This window comes from Lycium barbarum, chromosome 6, assembly GCF_019175385.1.
Source record: "Lycium barbarum isolate Lr01 chromosome 6, ASM1917538v2, whole genome shotgun sequence".
Classification (NCBI taxonomy): domain Eukaryota; kingdom Viridiplantae; phylum Streptophyta; class Magnoliopsida; order Solanales; family Solanaceae; genus Lycium; species Lycium barbarum.
In genome coordinates this window covers 87,855,990-87,880,373 of record NC_083342.1, presented here as the reverse complement: position 1 = coordinate 87,880,373, position 24,384 = coordinate 87,855,990, and the positions used below count along the sequence as shown (strand labels likewise).

The 24,384-nt window shown below is 39.9% G+C and overlaps 1 long non-coding RNA gene across 1 annotated transcript; it reads left to right on the top strand.

Moving 5' to 3' along the window:
- The first annotated feature begins 3,731 nt into the window (after positions 1–3,731).
- On the top strand, positions 3,732–11,712 carry LOC132644642 (uncharacterized). The gene is made up of 3 exons (XR_009583880.1): positions 3,732–3,961; positions 4,353–4,424; positions 4,528–11,712. It is a non-coding gene; the product is annotated as an uncharacterized LOC132644642 (long non-coding RNA).
- The last annotated feature ends 12,672 nt before the right edge of the window (positions 11,713–24,384 follow it).

Here is a 24,384-nt window from a genome sequence, read left to right as displayed (position 1 = left end):
TTGATGGATAGGTGCTTGACTGTGTCCCTTCAGGACAATATGGATATTTCACGCATTCAAGCCCATGCTCAAAACTTAGAAGAAAGCCTACAACAGCAAAGAAGTGAGCGTGAGCATGATAGGGGACATATCAAGAGGGCTAGATCTTCGGGTTCGGTGAGTGAGTTTAGAGGCGGGCACAGACAGTAGTTTTCGAGGCATTCAGGACTTCTATGACTACTGCGCCTCCACGGTTTTCAGGCCAGAGATTTGATAGATCTACTTATTCCGGGCCGAGTCAGAGTTTTTCGGGATCTTAGTTCAGAGGTGATTCGGGTTAGGCGAGGCCACCCGTACCATGATGTTCCTAGTGCGGGAAGTTACATTGGGGTCCATTCCGATTGGGTTCAGAGGTTTGTTATTCATGTGGTCGACTAGGCCATATTATGCGTGATTGCCCCTAAGTTCGTGGTAGAGGTAAGACCAAGCCTTCAGGGTCGGTAGCCGGATATTCATTATCTGTACGCCCTATGGGGCTAGGTTCACATGCGCCCGTCGGCCATGGTAGAGGCAGAGGGAGTGTCCCCAGTTCTAGGGGTCCTCAGCACCGTATTTATGCTTTGGCTGGACGCCAAGATCTCGAGTCTTCTCCTGATGTGGTCACAGGTATATTATCGGTATTTCTCATGATGTATATGCTTTGATAGATTCGGGCTCCACATTGTCATATGTTACTCCGTATATTGCGGGTTGGTTTAGAGTCAAACCAGAGTCGATCAAACCTTTTGAGATGTCTACACCAGTTGGTGAATCGGTAATAGCTAGCCGAGTATATAGAAACTGCATAGTTGTGATTTGTGACCATCATACTATGATTGACTTGTATGAGTTAAAAATGGTAGATTTTGATGCTATTATGGGCATGGATTGGTTGGCTTCTTGCTATGCCAATGTTGATTGTAGAGTGAAAATGGTTCGCTTCCAATTTCCGGGAGAATCAGTTTTAGAATGGAAAGGGAATATTGCGTCACCAAAAGGTAGGTTTATTTCCTATCTAAAAGTAAGGAAAATGATCACAAAAGGTTGCATTTATCATCTAGTTCGGGTTGAAGATGTAGAAGCTGAAACGCCGACTCTTCAGTCAGTTCCCGTAGTGAATGAGTTTCCGGATGTGTTCCCGGAAGAGCTTCCACGCCTTCCTCCCGAGCAGGAGATTGATTGTTCTATTGATGTGTTGCTAAACACCAAGCTTATATCTATTTCTCCTTATAGAATGGCTCCCGCAGAACTGAAAGAGTTGAAGGAGCAATTGAAAGACTTGCTTGAGAAAGGCTTTATTAGGCCTAGTTCATCCCCGTGGGGAGCACCCGTATTGTTTGTCCGAAAGAAAGATGGATCCTTGAGAATGTGTATTGACTATCGGCAATTGAATAAGGTGACGATTAAGAACAAATATCCTCTTCCGAGGATTGATGACTTATTTGATCAATTACGAGGTGCCAAATGGTTTTCAAAGATAGATTTGAGGTCCGGGTATCATCAAGTAAGAGTTAGGGAGAAAGATATCCCTAAGACAGCATTAAGAACAAGATATGGCCATTTTGAATTCTGGGTGATGTCATTCGGACTAACTAATACACCGACAGTATTTATGGATTTGATGAACAATGTGTTCAGGCCCTTCTTAGATCTATTTGTGATTGTATTCATCGATGACATCTTGGTATATTCTAGATCCGAGGCAGAGCATGCAGATCATTTGCGTACTGTCCTTAGAATTCTTCAAACTCGAGAGTTGTTTGCCAAATTTTCTAAGTGCGAGTTTTGGTTGAACTCAGTGACATTTTTGGGACACATTGTTGCAGCCGATGGTATTCGGGTAGATAGCCAAAAGATTGAGGCCGTGAAGACTTGGCCAAGGCCCACAACTCCTACGGAGGTTCGTAGCTTTCTGGGCTTCGCAGGTTATTACAGGAGATTTGTTGAAGGTTTTTCTTCTATTTCTGCACCACTCACAATGCTGACCCAGAAATCAGCAAAGTTTCAATGGACTGATGCTTGTGAACGTAGTTTCCAAGAGTTAAAGGATAGATTGACTTCTGCCCCCGTCCTGACACTTACAGAGGGATTGGAAGGATATGTTGTTTATTGTGATGCTTCAGGCATTGGGCTAGGCTGTGTGTTGATGCAACATGGTAAGGCGATTGCGTATGCTTCAAGGCAATTACGAAAACATGAGAAAAATTATCCAACCCGTGATTTAGAATTGGCTGCAGTGATCCATGCATTAAAAATGTGGAGACATTATTTATATGGTGTCCATGTGGATATTTATATAGATCATAAGAGCCTTCAGTATATCTTCAAGCAGAAGGATTTGAATTTGCGGCAACGATGATGGTTGAAATTGCTAAAAGATTATGATGTTGATATCCTATATCACCCTGGAAAGGCAAATGTTGTGGCTGATGCTCTTTGCCGTAGATCTATGGGAAGTTTATGTGATGTACGACCAGAGAAAACAGATATGGCTCGTGAGCTCCAGCAGTTAGCTAGCCTAGGAGTTTGAGTAGTGGACTCAGGTAGCAGGGGAACTACCATTCAAAATTCAGCAGTTTCGTCACTAGTAGCGGAAGTGAAAGAGCGACAATACGAAGATCCCATGCTAATGCATTACAGAGATACACTCCCTCAGAAGAAGAAGTCATCATTTGAGATTGCAGGAGACGGAGTTCTCTGATGCCGAGGCAGATTATGTGTTCCTGATGTGGCAGATTTACGCCACCAAATATTGAGAGAAGCCTATTGCTCCCGTTATTCTGTCCACCCCGGAGCAACAAAAATGTACCATGATCATAAATCTATATATTGGTGGAATGGGATGAAGAAAGATATAGCGAAATTCATAGCTCAATGTCCCAACTGTCAACAAGTGAAAATTGAGCACCAAAAGCCGGGCGGATTGTTACAAGCTATAGAAATTCCAACTTGGAAGTGTGAAGTAGTTAACATGGACTTCATTACAGGCTTACCTCGTTCTCGATGGAAGTATGACTCTATATGGGTGATTGTGGATAGACTCACGAAGTCAGCTCATTTCTTACCAGTCAGAACGACATATGTGGCAGAAGATTATGCAAACCTTTATGTTAAAGAGATAGTGCGACTCCATAGTGTCCCAGCATCTATTATCTCAGATAGAGGAACTCAGTTTACAGCTAATTTTTGGAAGTCCTTTCAAGATGGTTTAGGGACTCAAGTGAGCCTTAGCACGACATTTCACCCGTAGACTGATAGACAAGCTGAACGTACCATTCAGACTCTTGAGGATATGTTACAGGCATGTATGATAGATTTTGGAGGTAATTGGGATGATCACTTGTCACTCATTGAATTTGCTTATAACAACAATTATCATTCTAGCATCCAAATGGCACCGTATGAGGCTTTATATGGGCGAAAGTGTAGATCCCCAATTGGGTGGTTCGAGGTAGGAGAGACTAAATTGACAGGGCCAGACTTGGTCCAGCAAGCCATAGAAAAAGTTAAGCTCATACAAGATCGGTTATTAACAGCCCAAAGTCGTCAAAAGTCCCATGCGGATAATCGTCGAAGGGACTTAGAGTTCCAAGTGAAGGACACTACAAGAAACGTGACTTTTGGTGACCACATCTTAACGACGGGGCATGGGTTCGGTCGTTATAAGGATCCCAATAGCGACCCAACCTTTATCCGGTTGTTAAAATCAATTTTTAGATCTTCAATAACGAAGGGTTATTTTGCGGACATTAAAATGCACAATTTTCAGTCGTTAAAATCAAAATTTAAGGCGCCAGCATTTTTCCCCGCCCTCCCCCACCCAAAACTGCATTTCCCCCAAAATAAAAATCAAAAGGGCAAAAATTAAGACACAAACACAAAGCCTGTCGTGTCTCTACCTTCTCAGATAACCACCTTCTCTCCCGATTTGGATTCATTGCCAGTATTTTCCCTTCTCGATCTCAATTAAATGTTTCAGTCTTCATTCCATTGTAGAATCAATCCAATTGTTTGTTGATTTTGTGGAATCGACTTTTTATTTATTCATCAAGTAGAGTATTTGAGGTTGATGTGTTGAAAATTTGATTTTCTCCTTTGGTTAATTGTTTAAGTGGGGTTTATGTTTTGCGGATTTTTCTATGATTCTCGGATTTGATTTTCATTTATCACTTCCCAAAGTTTGAGACTATGTGGTCGATGACTTTAGGGTTTTAATTAACAGATGCGTCTGATCAGAGTTTGAAATTAATTCATGTTTTCTTTTCGATGCCATTTTGATGGATATTCTCTTTCGATTAGTTCATCAAGGTGTTGAAGTTTGCTTCTTTTCTTAGTGTAGGTTTATTCAGATCCTACTGTCGTGTGAATATTCTTGGAGGGAGTTATCAGAAAATCATTGCTTAGGGGTAATTAATTAATGCTCCTTCACGCTTTTGCTTCATTACCAAAACTCTCTTTCTATGTTTATCTTTATTATCTGTTTCTTTCTCGTGTTTTTTATTCCTGCAGTTGGTGTATTCCTTGATTTAGATTGTGAGTAATTTGACTGTAGTAGCTCGACACCATTTGAATAAGGTAAGCTAAGCCTACTTCTCAGATAAAATTGTCACTTAGACATTTTATTTCCAGTGTTCTGGAAATTAGAGTGCTAATGTTGTCTCTACATTAGAATATGTAGTGTCATAAAAGAATAAAACAAGTGAAGGACTGTTTGTATATAGATGCGCCAAACTGGTAGAACTAAAAATAGCAGCCTACATATGAATTCTCTTAATCTATTCCTAGTACTTGAGAGAAGGAGTTTCCATTTCATGGTTGTCTAAAATTCGAGCAATTTAATATTGGCCATTAGCTTCTTATCATCGAGTACTCTGTAAATTTGTTGACCATACATGCACTAAGACCAATCCCTTAGATATTCTGTGTCAGGGATGATTCTTAGAGTGCTTAGTTACAGTTATTTTTTAATGAATTTAAAAAGGTCGATTAATGAATAGACATGCTTTGAATAGTTGGAAATGGAGAGGGAATACGAATAGATGCTGTGCTCTTTGACTAAGAAGATAGTCAATAAATTCTTTATAAATATTCTTTGATAATATTTTTGCATCTAGATTCTTGCCCTTAAGCCCTTCAACTATAGCCCTGCTTGAAGGAACTTGTTCATTGTTACACTGTGATACAAGGATCTCTTTTCATTACTTTTGTAAGAACTGAAATGAACCAAGGACCAAAATAAACAACTATAAGGACCAAAATATTTATACTGGCAGTGAAGGGCTTTTATATTTCCTGGCATTTATACTTATTGATCTCATTTCCTTCATGTTTGTATTAGCAGTAATGTCATTAGCAAACCACATGGTAATACTTCGATAATGAATTACTTATCCTCTTCATGTACACTAATTTTTAAGGTGTTCCTTTTTTCTCTTTTGGGTTTCTTGTGGACGGGTTTGTTTTCCTTTCTCTGAGGTTTGTTATGGAGATATTCTAGGTGTTTCAATAGATCAATGCTTGAAGAATCCTCATACAGATGACAATTGGTCCAGACTTCTAATTTTGTAATAGTTGTATTTTTGCAAATTGGATCATGTTGATTAAACTATTGATGAGACTGCATAAAGTTAGCTTTGTTGTGTTCTTAATAATAAGAGGTTGTATTGGTAGTCTTTAGTGAGAATTTTTGTTTATTTTCCTCTCATTTTCAAGTTATCCTTTTCTCAATTAGCGGACAAATATTAGACTACCAGGGAAAAACTATTAGAACAGGTGGAAATATCTTATTGTCCATAGCACATTTCAACCTCTAACAAGAATCATTTGTTTCTTAATCTGAACTTGTGCAGGATATGTGCTTTCCATTACTTGTGGATAGTGGCCTCATTGGTTAAATTAAAGTGGTGCCATAAAAATAAAGTAGTCAAATTTATACTGACCAAATTTTTTGTTGGTCATCATAGTCAATTTTCAGTTTAGTATTAATAAGGGGATAATATCTGAAGCAGTAATTATTTCTAGTATGCTTATAGTCAACATCGTTTAATAACAATGTTTTGCCCTACTTATTGCCTATGTCCGGAAAAAGAAATGGAGAAAAATGGGAGTCTCAATGTGAGATCCGTTGCCGCATTTTCTTTGCTTAAGCGTGCATACAATCAGAGTCTTATTTTAATTATTCTCTTTATCCTTGACTTGTCGCTGCCTGTCTTAAATTGTTATAGTATCTGGCCTTCTCTATTTATTTTCAGTCTCACAGGTATTTTCTGAACTTTATTATTTGCAGTGATATGAAGGCTTCTTATTTGTGATTTTTCTGTTGGAATTAAAAAAAAAAAAAAAAAGGCCATTCCGACAAACATGCTCTTTTTTGTTTTTAGTTTCATCAGTGTATTCTTAAAGTGATCCCTTAAAATATGCCTTGTATGTTGTGATATTCATGAATTCATGCCTTTGTTTCTTCAATTTAAATTAAAAGGCGTTGGTGCTTTGGCTTTGAGAGAAGGATCAGGTAAAGATGTTGAAGCTGGTGGTCTTAATTCATTACTGATGCTTTTTAGTAATTCCGAGAATGATACCATCGCAAAATAGCAGCTAGTAAAATGGTGATTCTCAATCTATAGCTCTCTTTTTCTCTCTTTATTTCCCCTACAGAGGATACTTTATGTCCTTGTCTAGGCCCTTTGTATCCTAAGAGCTACTATGTTCTGAGGAGTATGCCAACCAGGAACTTATAATAAATCAAGGTGGAATTACGCTGTTAGCGGAGCACTGCTGATGCTGAGGATCCTCATTTGATAAAATTAGTAAAGTGACCAACTCCTTCATTGACTTAATTAACTGTTAATATGTGTTAATGCTGTTTTCATTTAAAAAGGAAGGACTTCTTAAGTTCTGTATAGTAAAAACCAGCAAAATCTCCCTTCCAAAAAGGTAATATTTCCTAGACATGCTCCAATGCAAATTATTAATTGTTTGTAGTCAGTTAATGTACATGTCTAGAAAATGATCTGATGGCATGGATTAATACATATACTTTCAGAGTTCTTTTTTCCTAAGCTTGTAATTGTCCACCTTTTATATATTTCAAATTCTCTGCGTGGACAGGTTCTCTCCTAATTTCTTTCTACTATCATCATAGGTTGATCTTTCCTACTACTAGGCCAACTTAAAAGTCTGTTAGCGAAAAGATTTAACGTCATGGCTAGTGCTATAACTTGACAAATGCTAGTAGAATAGATTACTTTATTTTTAGAACTTTCTCTAGGTTGAAATCTAAATTGCTTCCTATTGAAACAGAAGATATACTTTCTTGAAGCTATTGATGGTTTGCATTTGTTCAATCAAAATAGTACTCAAAGTATTTAGTTAGTGATTAATTATTCATTTGTTTTCTAAATGAAGTAGCTGTAGGAATTCTGTCACTTAATTGACATGAATTTGTTCTTTTAACAGATCACGACTTTGAAGTTCTAAGAACATGTCCTCTGAAGAGATTTCAGAGCAAGTACAAGGGCAATTGGTTTTTATTTTGTTAGTGGTGTTTTAAATCATTTGTACATATGCTACAATTCTACCTTTTTAGTTTTTAAGGAGTTGATAAAAGTAATGTCATACAACTTGGATGTTTATATTTTTTTGAAATATATACCTTTAGTTCATTGCAATTAACAGTGTAACTTTATAATAACATTCATTTTTTGGTATATTTTTCGATGCGGATGTGTATATGTAAGTGTGTTAAAGCATATGAATTAATGATTACTATTCCGTAATCACTTCGGAAAATATATATTTATCTAATTATATTTAATAAAAATTTACATTAGTGAAGGGAAGTGTGGTCTTTAAAACCCTTTAACGATCGGATTGTTGAATCCTTAAATGGGCATTAACGAAGGGAATTTCCCAATAGCGAAGGGAAAATTAGTCGCTAAAAGTAAATACAACGACTGGAATTTTTCCGTCGCTAAAATATCTTTTACGACCGGGCCTCAAATTCGGTCGTTAACCTTTAACGACAAGGCTTTTAGCGACCAGTGACGACCGGATTGTTTCCGGTCGTTATAGACTTATAGCGACCGAATTTGAACTTTTAACGATTGGATTTCCCCTCGCTAAAGGTCATTTTTCTTGTAGTGGGATTGGATATTCTTAAAAGTGTCACCAATGAAGGGTGTAATGAGATTTGACAAAAAGGGGAAGCTTAGTCCCCGATACATTGGGCCTTATGAGATTGTGCGCAAAGTAGGCAAAGTGGCCTATGAGTTAGATCTACCTCCTGATTTGGAGTCATTTCACCCAGTTTTCCATGTCTCGATGCTTCGTAAATGTGTTGGAGATCCTACTAGGATCGTGCCATTAAATGATGTTCAAGTGACAGAAAAGTTAACTTATGGAGAGATACCCATTGCCATATTAGATAGGCAAGTATAGAGGCTTAGAAACAAAGAAGTGGCCTCAGTTAAGGTTTTATGGAGAAACAATAAACGAGAAGAAACGACATGGGAAGCGGAAGAACTTATGAGATCCAAGTACCCACACTTATTTCAGCCCCTAGAAGAAATCCAAGATGAGACATCAAGATCTTAAGGTACGTATGTTTTCCTTTTATGCTTTTGGGTCGTGTGTGGCCAAACTCTATTGCTTTTATGTTGTGGCCCTATAAGGCATTGTTATTATGGGCTATTGTGACAGGATGGTAGTGCCATATTACAGGGGAAACTCTGGCGAAATTTTTATAGAATCCCCGAGGACTTAACATTCGAGGACGAATGTTCTTAAGGAGGGAAGAATGTTACACCTCGAAAAAAATTTCGTTGATGCACAGTGAATAGACTAATGAAGAGCACGAGTATACGGTATGTCAATAAGTAAGGAATAACGTTTGATGACCCTAATTAAGATTTCAAAGACGTTCGAGGTAGGGGAAGAAAGTTTTCCAAGAGATGGCACGGCATACGATAGGTATCGAAAAGGAATTATAAGTAACAAGTTAACAAGGATTTAAAAATGCTTGGGAGAAGAGTTATAACGTCCCTTAGATTGTTAATGAGGTGATAGAAAAGTGCTAAGAAGGTTCCATAAGGATTGGAGATCAAACGAGTCGACGAGAACAGACTTCTGAAAACTGGGCATTATACGGCCAAACATATTGGCCGTATAAAACATACAGACCGTATGTTCAACCGTATAATCAGCCCAGATTAGCATCCCTCTCTGGACCAAATCTACGGCCAGACATATGGTCAGTATAATTTATACGGACCGTATGTTGGTTCGTAGAAACTGATCGGGACAGATTTGTGTTATTAATTAGGGATCCAAGCCTTATTTCATTTCCTTTCACACCCCTTCTCTCTAAAACATCTCTCTACACTTCTCCCACAAGAATTCAAGAGGTATTAGTGATCAAATACACCAAACTAAGTGAATCAAGCGTAAAAAACCCATTAAAATTCATCCAAGGCAAGGGATCCAAGTGAAGGTAAAACTAGAGTTTTGCTCAAGTGAGGAGTTTCCACCCAAGGGTCATCCCTACACCATCTAAGGTAATATTTATGGTATTTCCATGCTATTTAAGGTATTTGAAAGTTGAAACACTTGGATTGTAGAAGGATATAGAAAAATGAGTCATGAATGTGGAAATAGTGCCATTTTGAGTAATAGCTTGAATTGAGTCATGATTCTTAATGTGTTGTGATATGGTTATGTTATAAATGATTTTAAGAATAAGGGATAGGCATTGGATATGAATGAACGTAATCGTGTGTTATGACCATGGATATGGATGATTGGAAGTGAATTGAGAAATATGGATAATGTAGATGAATAAAGACTATTGTTATGATATTGTGAATGTATTATTGACGTTTGAGAGTTGATATACGATATGGAGGAAGTCGTATAAATAAAGGAGATGCTGTCCAATTCTCTCTAGCTTTAGTCATGTATGTTAAGTCATCGACATTCTAATGATAGTATAACTCTAATGAAGGTAGAAACGTGAGCATTGAAGGAGAACGTGCAAGTGATAGAATAGCTGAACGGAAATATATGTAAGGCTAACCCTTCTTTCATAAGGCATGGTTTTTTTGCCAAATATCTATTCTTCTATGATGTCCTCCAAATGATTCTATCTTCAAAAGCTACTAAGCTTATGATTCTCGATATGTTACGATTCTACTAAGATCCTCATATGACGAGTAATCCTATAAGGACAGATGTAAGGAACGACGATAATAGTGATAACGATAACGATGACAACGTTAATAGTAATGATGCTAAAGATTCTTATGAGCTTTTATGTATATGTGTCTATTGTTATACCCCGTATTTTTCGCGTTCGGATAGTTTGAGATAATTGTGACAAGTTAAGGACAAGATTATAATTTGACCTTGTTTGGTACATAAGTTGGTTATGAAAATTTTGGATGTGGAAATATGAGGAAAGGCTAAGGGTAAGAAGGTAAATTCACAAAGTGACTCAAGAAGATATTGGGAAAGTCTAAGGGCAAAATTGGAATTAGCAAATCATGTATTCATGAAAAAAAATAAAAAAGAAAGAAAGAAAAGGAAAAAGAAAATAAAAATAAGGGACATGTGCCATGCACATGGATGTGGGCCATGTCCCACATGACCTTAATATATGGCACATGAATGGAATTTCATCACATTTGAATTTGGAAAATTCAAGAAACTTGAAGAGGAGAAAATAGAGAAAGAAGAAGAAAAGACCATGGCCATTTCGGCCAAGAGGAGGGGGTTTTACCCCTATGAAATTTTGTCCCAAAAATTGATTTCTTCATGTATTCCTACTAATTCAAGAGTCCTCTTCAACGTGGTATAATTGTTGAAGCAAGAAAATCATCCTTTGTTGCAAAATCACAACCCTAGTCAAGTGAAGAAGTTAGAAGGAAAAGGTATGATTTAATTCCTTTTTATATGTTATGAAGGGTTCATTTATGTTGTAGTAAGTGGAAATGGAAGAAAATCATGAAACCATGCAAGTTGGAAGCTTGGCCGTGTGTGTGCATGTTGTGTAGAAAAGATGAACTAAATTTTATATGGTGATTTGGTTGTTGTTGATAAGTATTCTATGATGAAAATGAGAATTTGATGGTTCAAGTTGGAGTTGAGATTAGTATGTGTAGCCGTGTGTGTGTGTTGTGTGTAGGAATGATGAAATAATTTTATGTAGTATTTTGGTTGTTGTCATTATGTATTTTATGATGGGAATGAAAGTGGTAAGGTGCAAATTATGATTGTCATTAATGAAATAGGAAGGTAAGAATGAATTATGAATGTTTATGTTGAGAAATGGGAAGTTTAGGTGAATTACGGTCTTGGTGGAAAGTTGAACATTTTTGTATATCTTATGAATATTTTGCGGAAATGGTATGGAATGCTCCCAATTTGCATTGTAATGATCGTGATTGATGATGAATATGAAAATAGTAAGATTGGTTTGGAAGTGTGAAGTCGGAATGAAAGATATTGTGTTATGTCGGAAAGATGGCTAGTTATGCCATATTATGTGTTTTGTAGTACTTGTTGTTATTGATGTTGTTGTTGGGTTGTTGTGGATTGTTTTGGCTACGTTAAACTTTTGGGGATGTTGAATTTATAGGGGAAATGCTGCCGGAATTTCGGTAGACAAATATGAATCTAAATTGAATTCTTAAAAAGTTCACAACTCACATTTGGCACTTATGACCATTTGTAGATTTTGAGCGAAACGAGAATTGAACTTGGACGAGCGTAAGGCGCAATCAAGGTATGTAAGGCTACCCTATTCCTTCTTTTGGCATGTCCTAGGTATACTAGGTCGATACTTGAGCCTCGGGGGCAATTCTGTTCATAGAAATCCGAAAGTGAATTTGAGCACTATTCATTCAATCTAATTGAACTATAAATCTCATGTTTTGGTCGAAAGGAAATCAAACGTCCGAAACTTTTGTAAATGTAATCAAGTCGACTCGAAACTTCCTTGGATGACTCTATAGACCCTAATGTCCATGATTCATGTCCGTCGCCTCGACTTGATCCGAGGTGGACCCACTACTCCCGAATCTTCCCCTATTGTTCTATCTGGCTTAATTTCGTAAAATAATTAAAGGAAACTCTTGGTTGTTTTATTATCCCATTGAGTCCTTAATCTATATTTTGATATGTGCACGCGATCTTATAAGTTATATTTGGTCTGATCCGTAAGATATCCGGAAGGAATTCGCTTCTAAAGTGCTATCTAATATGTTCCGAGTCTGCCTATGATTCTGACTTATACGGGTAGAAGTATGTTTGACATGACCCATTTTACGACATGATCGAGTAACGAAATAAGTATAAAGAATTTATGTCGGAAAGAATATTATGAGTCATATTGCCCCCAACTTTCGTGAAGCATGTTTTACAGAAAATTTTGTAAGTATGATAACATGAATGATGGTTTCACCGAAGCTTGATATGTTACGATACGTACACATGATTTCGGAAGTTTATTTAATTTCATCCATATGAGGTTAGCACGATACCTAAAGACCTATTTGATATGTTCCTTAGTTGTTAATAAAGAAAATAAGTGATATAATTAATACCTTGATATGTAGTGGTGTGTGCGTATGAATCTAAGTTGTACCTGAGTTGCTCTATACGTCATCCGAAAAATAGCTGATACGACTAGTACTTCGGTTTTGCAAAGATTGACTTCCGAAACATTTATGGAGTGTTCCGTACTTCGAACGCTCGTAACTTTCGTATGCTAGTTCCGATTGACCCGAAGCTTGTTTCTGGACCTCCAGATGCCGATAATGTGTTTGCATATAAGTATGTTTGTATCTCAGGTCTTCATTGTGTGCATGTGGTTTCGCACTACTCTGTTCGTGCAAGCTTTGATTTGAACTTCACTGAGCCCGGGCCAGGACATGTTCTCGTGCGTATTTCTCTGCATTATTCACCGCGTCCCTCTCACTTGCGGGCCGGGGCATGTTATGTATGATATGATGACATTATGATATGATGACGGGGTGGTGGCCAGGATGGCACAATCACCGCGTCCCGCAAAAGAGGGCCGGGGCACGTTACATGCATATATGATACATGATATTGGCATATATGATACATGACATTGGCATACATGATTCCATTTACCGCGTCCCTCACTGAGGGTCGGGGCACGTTATATGCATACATGATACATATGATTCATCGCGTCCCTTACTGAGAGTCGGGGCACGTTATATGCATTTATGATATATGATTCACCGCGTCCCTCACGGGAGGGCCGAGGAACGTTATATGCATATGTGATACATGATTTCGACATGCATGATCTGTGGTTGGAAAGTCAGCGTTTGGACAAATCTGTACGTTCTGTATCCCTTGACATATGACGTTATCTGTGTTTGGAAAGTAACCAGTTTGGTACTTTGTACTTTCTGCACTCCTTCTGACAGATGACAACAATATACATGATTGGCAGTCTGAGCAATAAGCACCCCGGTATTTTGACTAGTGTACACTCTCTTTGTACTGTAAATTCCGATTGTGATTCTGTCTGTTATACTTCTGTACTTCTGATTCCGACTATGACTTTGCTTACTGTATTCTGCCTTACATACTCAGTACATATTCCGTACTGACCCCCTTTCTTCGGGGGCTGCGTTTCATACCGCGCAGGTACTCCCAGATGAGTTGAAGACATTATAGAAGATGTTTCAGCGAAGATGGCAAACTCCATTTGCTCCTGGAGGTCTGCCGAGTCAGAAGTATATGTGATATGGTTTCTGGTTAATGCTAGAGACTTTACAGACAGAGTCATGGGTATGGTATGTCGGTTTAGTAAGCGGCTCCATCAGCCGATGTGTCAGTTTGTATTATAATATGAATTCTATATAATCACAGATTTAGTTGAATTTGATAAGCAAAGAAAAAAAAAATCTGGGAGCCTTAATATGTATGTCATGCTTATTTGACTTAACAAGTCCGGAAAGATCATGTATGAAATAAGAGTATGTGGGTTCGCTCGGCTCCGGATATGGGGTCGGGTGCCCATCACACCCTAGGGAATCATAGTGTGACATCTATGTATGACTATTATGGAACCCCGAGCTTATATGGCCGGGTAGAATATATATATATATATATATATATGTTTACGTAACGCGCGCGCACCTCTGCAGTTGGGTACGGATAACCCTGAAGCCTTGGTAGGGCCAGGTATGTGTACGATGAGCCTTGGTTGGCCAGGTATGTATGATAACCGAGCCTAGCCATGGTTGGGTACGTGAAACACTGAACCTTCGTCGGGTATGCTATGTAAATGCTATGTATATGATATGGATATGCATATGATATAGATACGAATATGATACGAATGCGAATACGAATATGTATATGATATGGATATGTATATGATATAGATATGAGTATGAATACGAATATCATATGAATATGAATAAGGATATGTATATGAATACGACTATGGATACGAATATAAATGAATACGGATACGGATGTATGTACGCAATCTCGCATTAGAAATGAAAAGTCCCTATGAAAAGCAAGTAAGTGCTTATGACGATCATAATACTATCTCTCATCCTATGCTATTTCTATGTTGTCTATTATGCTTTCATAATGATGTTGATCATGCTTTACATACTCAGTGCATTCTTCATACTGACGTCCTTTTATTTGTGGACGCTGCGTCATGCCCGCAGGTGGCCAGGGAGACAGGCTTGATCCATAGCTATATTTCTCAGGGACTACATAGCGGAGCTCCATTTCATTCGGAGCTATAGCTTTTGGGTATTGATTCTTTTGTGTATATATTTATGGGCATATCGGGGTCCTGTCCCGCATATATGATATGATATACTCTCCTTAGAGGCTCGTAGACATGTGTATATGGTTAGATGCGTATGGCCTTGTCGGCCTATTTTTTGGATATCATTTTGTTAGCCTCGTCGGCTTATGTACATTGATATGGGCATAGCTGCAAATGATGATATAAATGTATTGATTGTCCAATGGGACTAGTATGATTGATGGATAGAATGTATGATTTATCTATGTGGCTCACCTAGAGGTAAAATGTAAAGGTATGATAAGAGATGCTCAGGTGGGCTAGCACCGGGTGCCCGTCGCGACCCTTTGGTTGGGTCATGACATTAATCATATATCTTCCACTTTTAGCGTTGAATTTCGGAATCAAAGGCTTAGGGTTTATATCCAATTTGGGGGTTTTTCTTGAAATTAGAATTTAGGATAATCCTTGGGCTAAATCAACAATTAATGGTTGGGTTAGGATCACCTAGTACTTAATTTGGTAATTTTCCTTCGAATTTCCCGTTTTGCCCTTGTGGGCCTTTTTTTTTCAATTTCTAGGGTTAAAATGGACCAAATTGAAATAGTAACAATATTAGTATCATTCTTTATGATTTCTAATATAGAATTCAATTATGCTTAGACTACTTTGGTTCCAAGGTTCAGCAGAAGGGAAAAGCAAATGAGTGAATTGTTGGTGTTGCGGTTCGGCAGTCCAGGTAGGTTATGATTTACCTTTGATGAGACTTCGTATAGCGAAACACATATTTAGATTATGATGTCGGAGACAACATATGGACCTTCAAGTACGAAGTCAGGTTGGATATTGCCTTAGGTTGGGCCTTGTTGTGTGTTGGGACTAGCCACCCCGTTATGTGTGTTTGATTGTTCTATTATGATAGTTTGATGCCATGAGTAGTTGGTAGATATCAGAAATGTGTTATTGTCTTGACTGAGATAGGATTGATATATCGTTTTTCGTAATTAAACTATGTTGTATTGTTGGTACTTGTGATATTGATATGTTGTTGGTGTACCCCTTTGTTGGTACTTGTGATATTGATATACTGTTGACATAACACTGTTGGTATTGTGGTATGATGCATTGTTGGCGTACCCCTTAGTCGGCCGATGATGCCTACCAGTACTGTTGTTTGTAATAACTTGCACTTGCTGCATTCTTTTATGAATGCAAAGTACCAGGTTGGATCTACTTATTTCACCCGTGGCTGATCGACTCTTCAGCTTTCTCTCGAGTTTCCAAGGTGAGCATGGCCTCCGCTGACCTTGAAGACTTTCCTATCATATGTCTTACTTTTATTTCAGAGACATAGACATTTATGTATTAGTATTCCAGGCTGTACTATTCTCCTTAGATGCTCTTGTATTATTCAGACTAGACCCTGGGGCTATTGATTGTCTTCCGCACCTTTACTACTACTTATTTATGGATATATTATAAGATTTACATATTTTTCTCTTCCCCTATTTTAAATTCATTCTTCGTGTATTCATTCATTATTGGGTTGAGGGTTCTCTTATCGAGGTGGAAAGGTAAGTGCCCGCACGACCTATGGAAAATGGGTCGTGACAAGTTAGTATCAGAGCACTAGGTTACCCGGTCTTTAATATCAGAGTGTGTCTAGTAGAGTCTCGTGGATCGGTACGATGAGCACCGTACTTATCTACAGGAGGCTATAGGAAATTTAGGAAATCTCACTTTCATTCCTTCCGTCGTACTACGTTATTCAAATTGGTATCTAGAAGGATCAAATTAGTATCTGACTCTTATCTCTTCTCTCACAGATGGTGAGGACACGAGCTACTATGGCCCAAGGTCAGGTGCCAGAGCCTGCAGCTATGGCTGGCACTCGAGGGTGAGCGACAGCCAGAAGGCGCGGCAGAGCGAGAGGCCACCGGGCTGCCCCGGCTAGGGGTAGAGCTCCGACGGTAGGACAGCGCCAGGAGAGATCTCCATCCTCCGAGCCCGAGTATGTGGCTCCAGCTCAGACACAGCCTGAGTCTACTTCTGATCAAGCCATGCACGATACTATAGCCAAAGTATTACTTCATCTTGATGCCCAACAGGTGGCCGCCAGTGTTACTACACCCGGTGGGGGTTCACAGACTAGGGTTGGGGCACAGACCCCTGAGTACGGACCTACGCAGCCAGCACATCCCGCTGTAGCTATGGCTTCTCACATGGATATGATACCCATTCCTGGTGATGAGATTAGGCCCGTGAAGGCCGCTGTTATGACTGCTTTTGATTAAGAGCTGTTTAGGAGATTCAGGAAGTTAGAGCCACCGAGGTTCTCTCGTACTTCGTCTGAGGATGCCTATGAGTTTATTCTTGATATGCATGAGTTGCTGCACTGTATGGGGATTGTGGAGACCCACGACGTTGATTATGTGACCTACTAGTTTCACGGTGGTGCAAAGACTTGGTGGAGGTATTTCATGGCGTGTAGACCTGAGGGTTCTCCTCCTTTGACTTGGACATAGTTCTACTGGGCCTTCCTTGAGAAGTATGTGCCTCGGTCTTTGAGAGAGGTGCGTCGGGAGCAGTTTTTACACCTTGAGCAGAGGGGCATATCCTTGGAGTCCTATATGACCCGTTTCCTCTATTTTTCTCGTTACTCTACTCCACTGATCCCTACTGAGGCCGATAGGATCAGGCGGTTTGTTGGAGGACTAGTGGACTCTGTATATTCCTTATCTTCAGATTGAGTCTATAGGGGCTTCCTTCTAGTCCATTATCGAGCATGCTTCTATGGTTGACGGTGCTAAGGCCCGTGTTTTTAGTGGTGGTAACAAGAGGCCACGTCAGACTAGCAGTTTTGGGGGTTCTGGTACGAGGGGCGTAAGTTAATTTTTGAGGCAACCTCAGCCTGTTCCGGTCGTCCCATGCATTCAGCATTATCGACTCCCTCTAGTGAGCCACTAGGCAGAGAGCTTCTGAGAGTTCATTCTCCAGACCAATGGTCAGGGTTGCTTCATCCGGGTCTTGAGCTTTCGTGTTTCAGCACTCGACTCCTCTTACCTATTACTTTTGTGGAGAGGTTGGTCATGTTTCCAAGAGATGTCCCCGACCTAGGCGGGATTATTAACCGCCGAGGACTCCTTTATCATTCGGTGGTCGAGATGGGACTTCGCAGAGAAGCGGTGCTCAGTCAGGCCGTGCTACTGCACATGGTTCTAGAGGTTGGTCCCAGCCAGCTAGAAGTGGTGCTCAGAGTATGAGAGGAGGATCCCAGACTGGGCATGGAGCACATTGTTACTCATTTCCTGGTAGGCCCGAGGCAGCGGCCTCAGATGTAGTGATCTCATGTACCATTTATGTTCGTCATAGAGTAGCATCTGTGTTATTTGATCCTGGATCCACTTATTCGTATGAATTTGCATTTTATGCCATTGTTTGGGATTTGCCTTGTGATAGCATAGATATACAGTCATGTGTCTACTCAAGTCGGAGATTCTGTGGTTGTTGATCGATTCTACCAGCCTTGTTTGGTTACTTTTATGGGGTAGGACACTTGGGTATATTTAATGATTCTTGATATAGTGGACTTTGATATTATATTGGGTATGTCCTGGCTTTCTCTTGATCATGTGATCTTGGACTGTCACGCCAAGACAATCACGTTAGCCATCCCGGGCATTCCTAGGATTGAGTGGAGAGGTACTCCTAGTCCTGCTCCGAAAAAGATCATTTGCTTCCTTCGGGGGAAGAAGTTAGTAAGTAAGGGGTGTTTAGCGTTTTTGGCGCATGTTCGTGATACGACTGTTGCATCTCCACCTCTTAAGTCTATCCCTATTGTGAGCGAGTTTGCGGAGGTTTTCCCGTCAGACTTGCTGGGTATGCCACCCGATCGTGATATTGATTTCTGTATCGACGTGGACCCGAGCACTCGTCCCATTTCCATCCCACCCTATGGGATGGCACCTGTCTAGTTGAGGGAGCTTAAGGAACATTTGCAGGATTTACTGAGCAAGGGGTTCATTAGACCGAGCGTCTCCCCTTGGGGTGCTTCTGTGTTATTTGTGAAGAAGAATGATGGAACCATGGGGACGTGTATAGATTACCGCTAGTTGAACAAGGTCACTATTCGGAACAATTGCCCTCTGCCTCGTATTGATGATCTGTTTGACCAGCTTCAGGGTACTTTAGTGTTTTCGAAGATCGATTTGTGTTCTGGCTGTCACTAGTTAAAGATTAGGGCAGATGATATTCTAAAGACAACATTCCGGACGCGATATGGCCACTACGAGTTTTTAGTGATGTCTTTTGGGCTTACCAATGCCCCGGCTGCATTTATGTCACGACCCAACCAAGGGCCATGACGAGTGACCGAGCTTAACCTGCCCGATAACCCAACTTATGTTACCTGTACTCAAACATGGCATTCAATAGGGTCTATTTAACTAAGTTTGAAAGTTGTAAATAGAATACCAAAGTCCATCTGTAACTCAAAACATCCCAAAACATACTTATATATACGTAACATATCACAATTCAAGCCAACGAGGCTGCCGATACTTCTGTACAACGAAACAATGGCCGGCAAGGCCAAATAGTATCCTTGACACCCACGCTATCCGCAGGCTACTAGAAGAGTATGACCGTGCATAAGTGACGGGACAGGGCCCCGTCGTACCCATAATGTATACAAAAAAAATTATACCAAAACAGGAACAGTCTCCGAAGCAAGTGGAGTTGTCTGACTCTCAATGCTGACTCCTCCTAGGTGGCTGGATCGTTTAACCGCGTCCCTAAACCTACGGGCATGAAACGTAGCCCCCGAAGAAAGGGGGTCAGTACGGAATATGTAAGGCAATACTGAATCCTAAAACAAGGAAAAGCGTAACAGTAAGCAAGTTTAGAAAGCAACCTGGGTGTAACCTGGAACAACACTTTGAACCATGTCATATGGTCCCTTACACAAATTCTAGCATACACAATATTAATATAGAATATACTACTCGTAGCCGCTTACGGCTAATAACACATTAGTCCCTTCGGACGGCCGCTTCCGGCGCAGTCATGATGGCCCCTTCGGGTAGCTGCTTCCGGCTTAGCTAGGGTGGCCCCCTCGGGCAGCCGCTTTCGGCTTAAGAATATCATAATCCAGCTGATCAGGTGGAACAATAACAATACATATGATATACAGTATGAGTATGTAATGAATTTACAAAACGTTGATGTCACACCCCAATCCTGATAGGGTATGATGGGCACCCGACCCCATACTCAGAACTGAGCGAACCCCTCTAGTTCTCGTTATGTTCATAACCTCACTGGACTCTTAAGTTACGAAATGAAATGCATAATAAAAACTTGTCAAAACCATTCTTTTCGTCGTTCTCAAATCAAGTAAAATCTGTAATCATATGGAATTTGTAACATAATGCATAACGGTACGTCGGCTTGCAGAGCCGCTTACAAGACTGACATCCTATATACGTGACTCGGTCTGCAAAGTCTCTAACATGCTATATACCATAACGTAGATACTCTGACTCGGCAACACTCCGGAATGAAATGGAGCTTGTCAATCCAGCTGGAACATCTTCTAGCAATATCCTCTACTCATCTGTATACACCTGCGTGGCATTAAACGCAGCCCCCGAAGAAAGGGGGTCAGTACGGAATATGTACTGAGCATGTAAGGCATGAAATACAGTAAAGAGGATCATAACTAAAATGGAGATTTACCAGAAACAAGTATGACTGTTAAAAACATCAATACACTTGCCTTTTGAAATGAAAATCATGCATGTCATCATCATATATCATATACTGTACCCGGCCCATTATGGGACTCGGTGGATAAAATCGTATCATCATGTCAGCATACTATCATGCAATCATGTATATATATACCGTACCCGGCCCTCTAGTGAGGGACTCGGTGAATAAAGTCATCATATGCCCTCCTGGCTGCCATCCCCGTATCATCAAATCATCATGTCATCATATATATATATATATATATACCGTACCCGACCCTCTAGTGAGGGACTCGGTGAACAATGCAGTGGAGTGCGCACGATAAGATACCCGGCCCGGGACTCGGTGAAAGACATATTGAGGCATGCACGAGCAGAGTAGTGACAAACCATATGCATATAAATCAGTTTTTAGGACTCAATAGATAAGTACACTAATCGACACTTGAAGTATCATAAGCACGTTTCGAGTCAATCCGAGTTTGCATAAGAAAGTTATGGACATTATTCATCACAGAAACCTCTACGAACGTTTCAAAGCAATCCGAGACCGCCTATGAAAGTTAGGGACATTAATCCTTATAGAACCCTTTTAGGAACAGGGACTCTTTATGCTTTGCTCGCTATTCAATCATACAATAAGCTTGACTATATTAAGTATGCCCGTGTCAATAAGTGAATAAGAATCGTAAACAGGCTCGGAATTAAGAATATAGTTACCTCGAGATGCGTGTCATACCTTAATTTGCTCTAGGACATGCCAAAAGAAAGAAAGGGTAAGACTTACATACCTGCTCTGCCTCTTATTAGCCACACTTATTCGTCCAAGCTCGTAAGTCTACATTTAAAAGGATTCACACTAACGTTAGACTCTTTATTGCACACTTGTTCCAAATTTCAAATCAAACTATTCTATATTCAGCCGAAAATCGGGCAGCATCTCCCCTGTTTATATGCCTAGCCCAAAATTACAATTCAGCAACCAATCAACAACAACAATAATACCAACATCAACAACACTATTATTCATACCAACATATATTCCATAATCATCCCACACAATGTTCTTCAACATACAACAACAACATACACTTTCTTCCATCCCAATCAAGGAATATAATCTCATCAACACACCAACGATGTTAGATACCCTTTTTACTCGCATAGATCAGTCCATCCATACGGCCACAACATGTTCAAAACGGCCCATGAACACGACAACTATAACACAACACTTTATGACCTTTCCTCCGTAACTATTTTCACTTTTCCGGCTTGCTAAGCCTTCAAATAAACTTAATATAGGAGATAGGATGAAAAAACATACCTTATACTTGAATAAACTCAGCCACACCAACTCTTTCCAACACCAAGCTCAAGTAGAAGCAATAACAATCACCTTTCACGGACTAGTTTGGCGTAATCTCGTTAAATTCTTGATTTATCGGACTATAATGCTTGGGAGATGTTTTGAGAGACTTCTAGGACCTTTTGGAATGTTAATATGCTGAAAACACGAGTTGATGGGGGTATTTATAGCCCCCCTGGGTCGGTTCCACCGACTTACCCATGTGGGGCCCGCGGAGCCCTTTTTGACAGCTTAGGGTCTTGCTCTTAAAATGGCCATAACTTTTGATCCCGACATCGTGTGAGGGCCCACGACCTATGGTTGGAAAGCTAATTCAATTATCTACAACTTTCATTCTTTGTGCTTTTCCAAATTCCAAACTTATAATGTCGTTTTGGCCCCTCGAAGTCGGATCATCCGAAAACGTTTCCTTAAATCGCCCTTTTAGAGGGCTTATGCCCATTTTTGTCTTATGGGTCCTTCTTACGACTTGCTCAACTTTCCATATACTACTCGTATGTCTCTTCATATGTCCTTTATAACACTCCGACGTGTGGGTCCCACTTATCTTGCCGCGACGAGGGCTTTTCATCAAGTGCCATATGAACCAATTCACCCCATAGGGTCTCCAGATGTCATATATATGTTATTATTACATTCTTATAATATAACCTCTATCCCGACTCTGAGCCTCAAATTTTGTTCAGCGCGTTCGAACCTCATAGTGGCACGTTCGCGCTGTATTGGCCCTAGGCCTTCTGCACGTTCGCGCAGCCATTTTTCCTGGTCTGCCAGCCCGACTTGTAACATCCATATCTCCTTACCCCGATGTCCGATTGAGGAACGGTTTGCTGCGTCTGAAACTAGACTTCCCAAACTTCACCTTAGACTTTTGTTTCACTTCAAAACTCTTAATACACTAAAACATATTCTTGCCCAACTTTCCTTCAGAGCCTCGGAAGCTTGATCTCCTTAGTTCAATGGTTCTCCAATCCTCCTATAACACCTATGATCTTGTATCTTCTCGACAATAACTCCGATGTCTGCAATTGAATAGCTAATACCTCACGAATCTCAACGTATAGAAGTTATGGGGTGTAACATCCTTCCCCCCTTAAAAACATTCGTCCTCGAATGTTGTAGTATTGCCAACCCACAACACCATCTTTGATTCCTTAGAACCGTCATTCTTCCCTTAGGGTCCGATGACTGTTGGCTTAGACTTTAACTTGGTTCAGTTTCTTCTCATCCTTCCTTAACTCTTTTTATTGCTTCCAGTCAGTTTCTTCCACTTCTTCGTCCTCATGTACATAGTCGGAAATTAACTAGCATCTTGATCTCATCCGTCTCCATCATTATAGTCTTGACTTATCGTGTCATAACTGTTCATCGGCTCGTAAGTATTTCTCTTTTTCCTCGTTCCTTGTTTCCCTTGTTAGCAACCCACTATCTTTCTCATATACTGTACCTTTTCTGCGTTTATCCCTTCGGTGCCATCTCGGGCTACTCTTTCTGATATTTGTTGGTCTTGGCTATACCTCATACTGACTCTTTGTAGTTCATTGATCAGGTTCATTAGTCCTCACATCTTGTCACTATCCTTCTTAATCTTATATTCTAAATATTTGTCCAATCAGGACTTTGCCGCTAGTGGGCATAATGGCTGCGTTTCTTAAACTATTCCTCTCAGTTCCTTTCCAAGACCCCTTCTATCGATTCAAAGTACGTATATACATAATGGTTCTTCACCCTTTACTATCCTTCACAATACAGTTACACTTATGGCAATTCATAATCCGAGTTCAACTAATTTCATAGCTCTCAACATCTATCAATACAACCCCAGAAGCATAGGACTACGACAATTCTTCTATTATGACTCTCTTGCGACCCAAGTAGACTTATCTTCAATTTCCTTGTATCGGTGATCGTTTCGTAAGTCGTTATTCCTTGTTGGCTTTCTGGTGTGACCTTCTTACAATTGTGGTTGGGCATAGCTCCACGTTGACGGTTCATATAATTCCATAGCATATGCTCTCATATTCAGTATAATTAGTGGTCCATGAACTATTTTTCTAATATCCGGTGAAATCTTTTATTTTCATTCGTAGGAGTAGCGTTCTTTCTTTCCTTCAAAATTTTCCAAACTACCAATCGTTGTTACTTTCGTTATAATAGTCGTTGTCATCTGAAATATCCTTTGAATTTTTTCATCCTCTCCATTATCCTTTGTGAACTTAGCTTGTAGCCTTTTCTTGCTCTCTTTATTACCCTTTTGAACACGCCGCTGCACACTTAGGTACTGCGTAATTTTGCTCGATACGGGGATTTAACCCATGATCTAGAAATATCGCAGCTCATGTCGGTATGGGATATTCTCTTAAGATGTCTTCCATACTTTCCCCTTATGTCTGCCTCATGGTACACTTATTGTCAATTCGTTTCTACTTCTTTCAGGTATC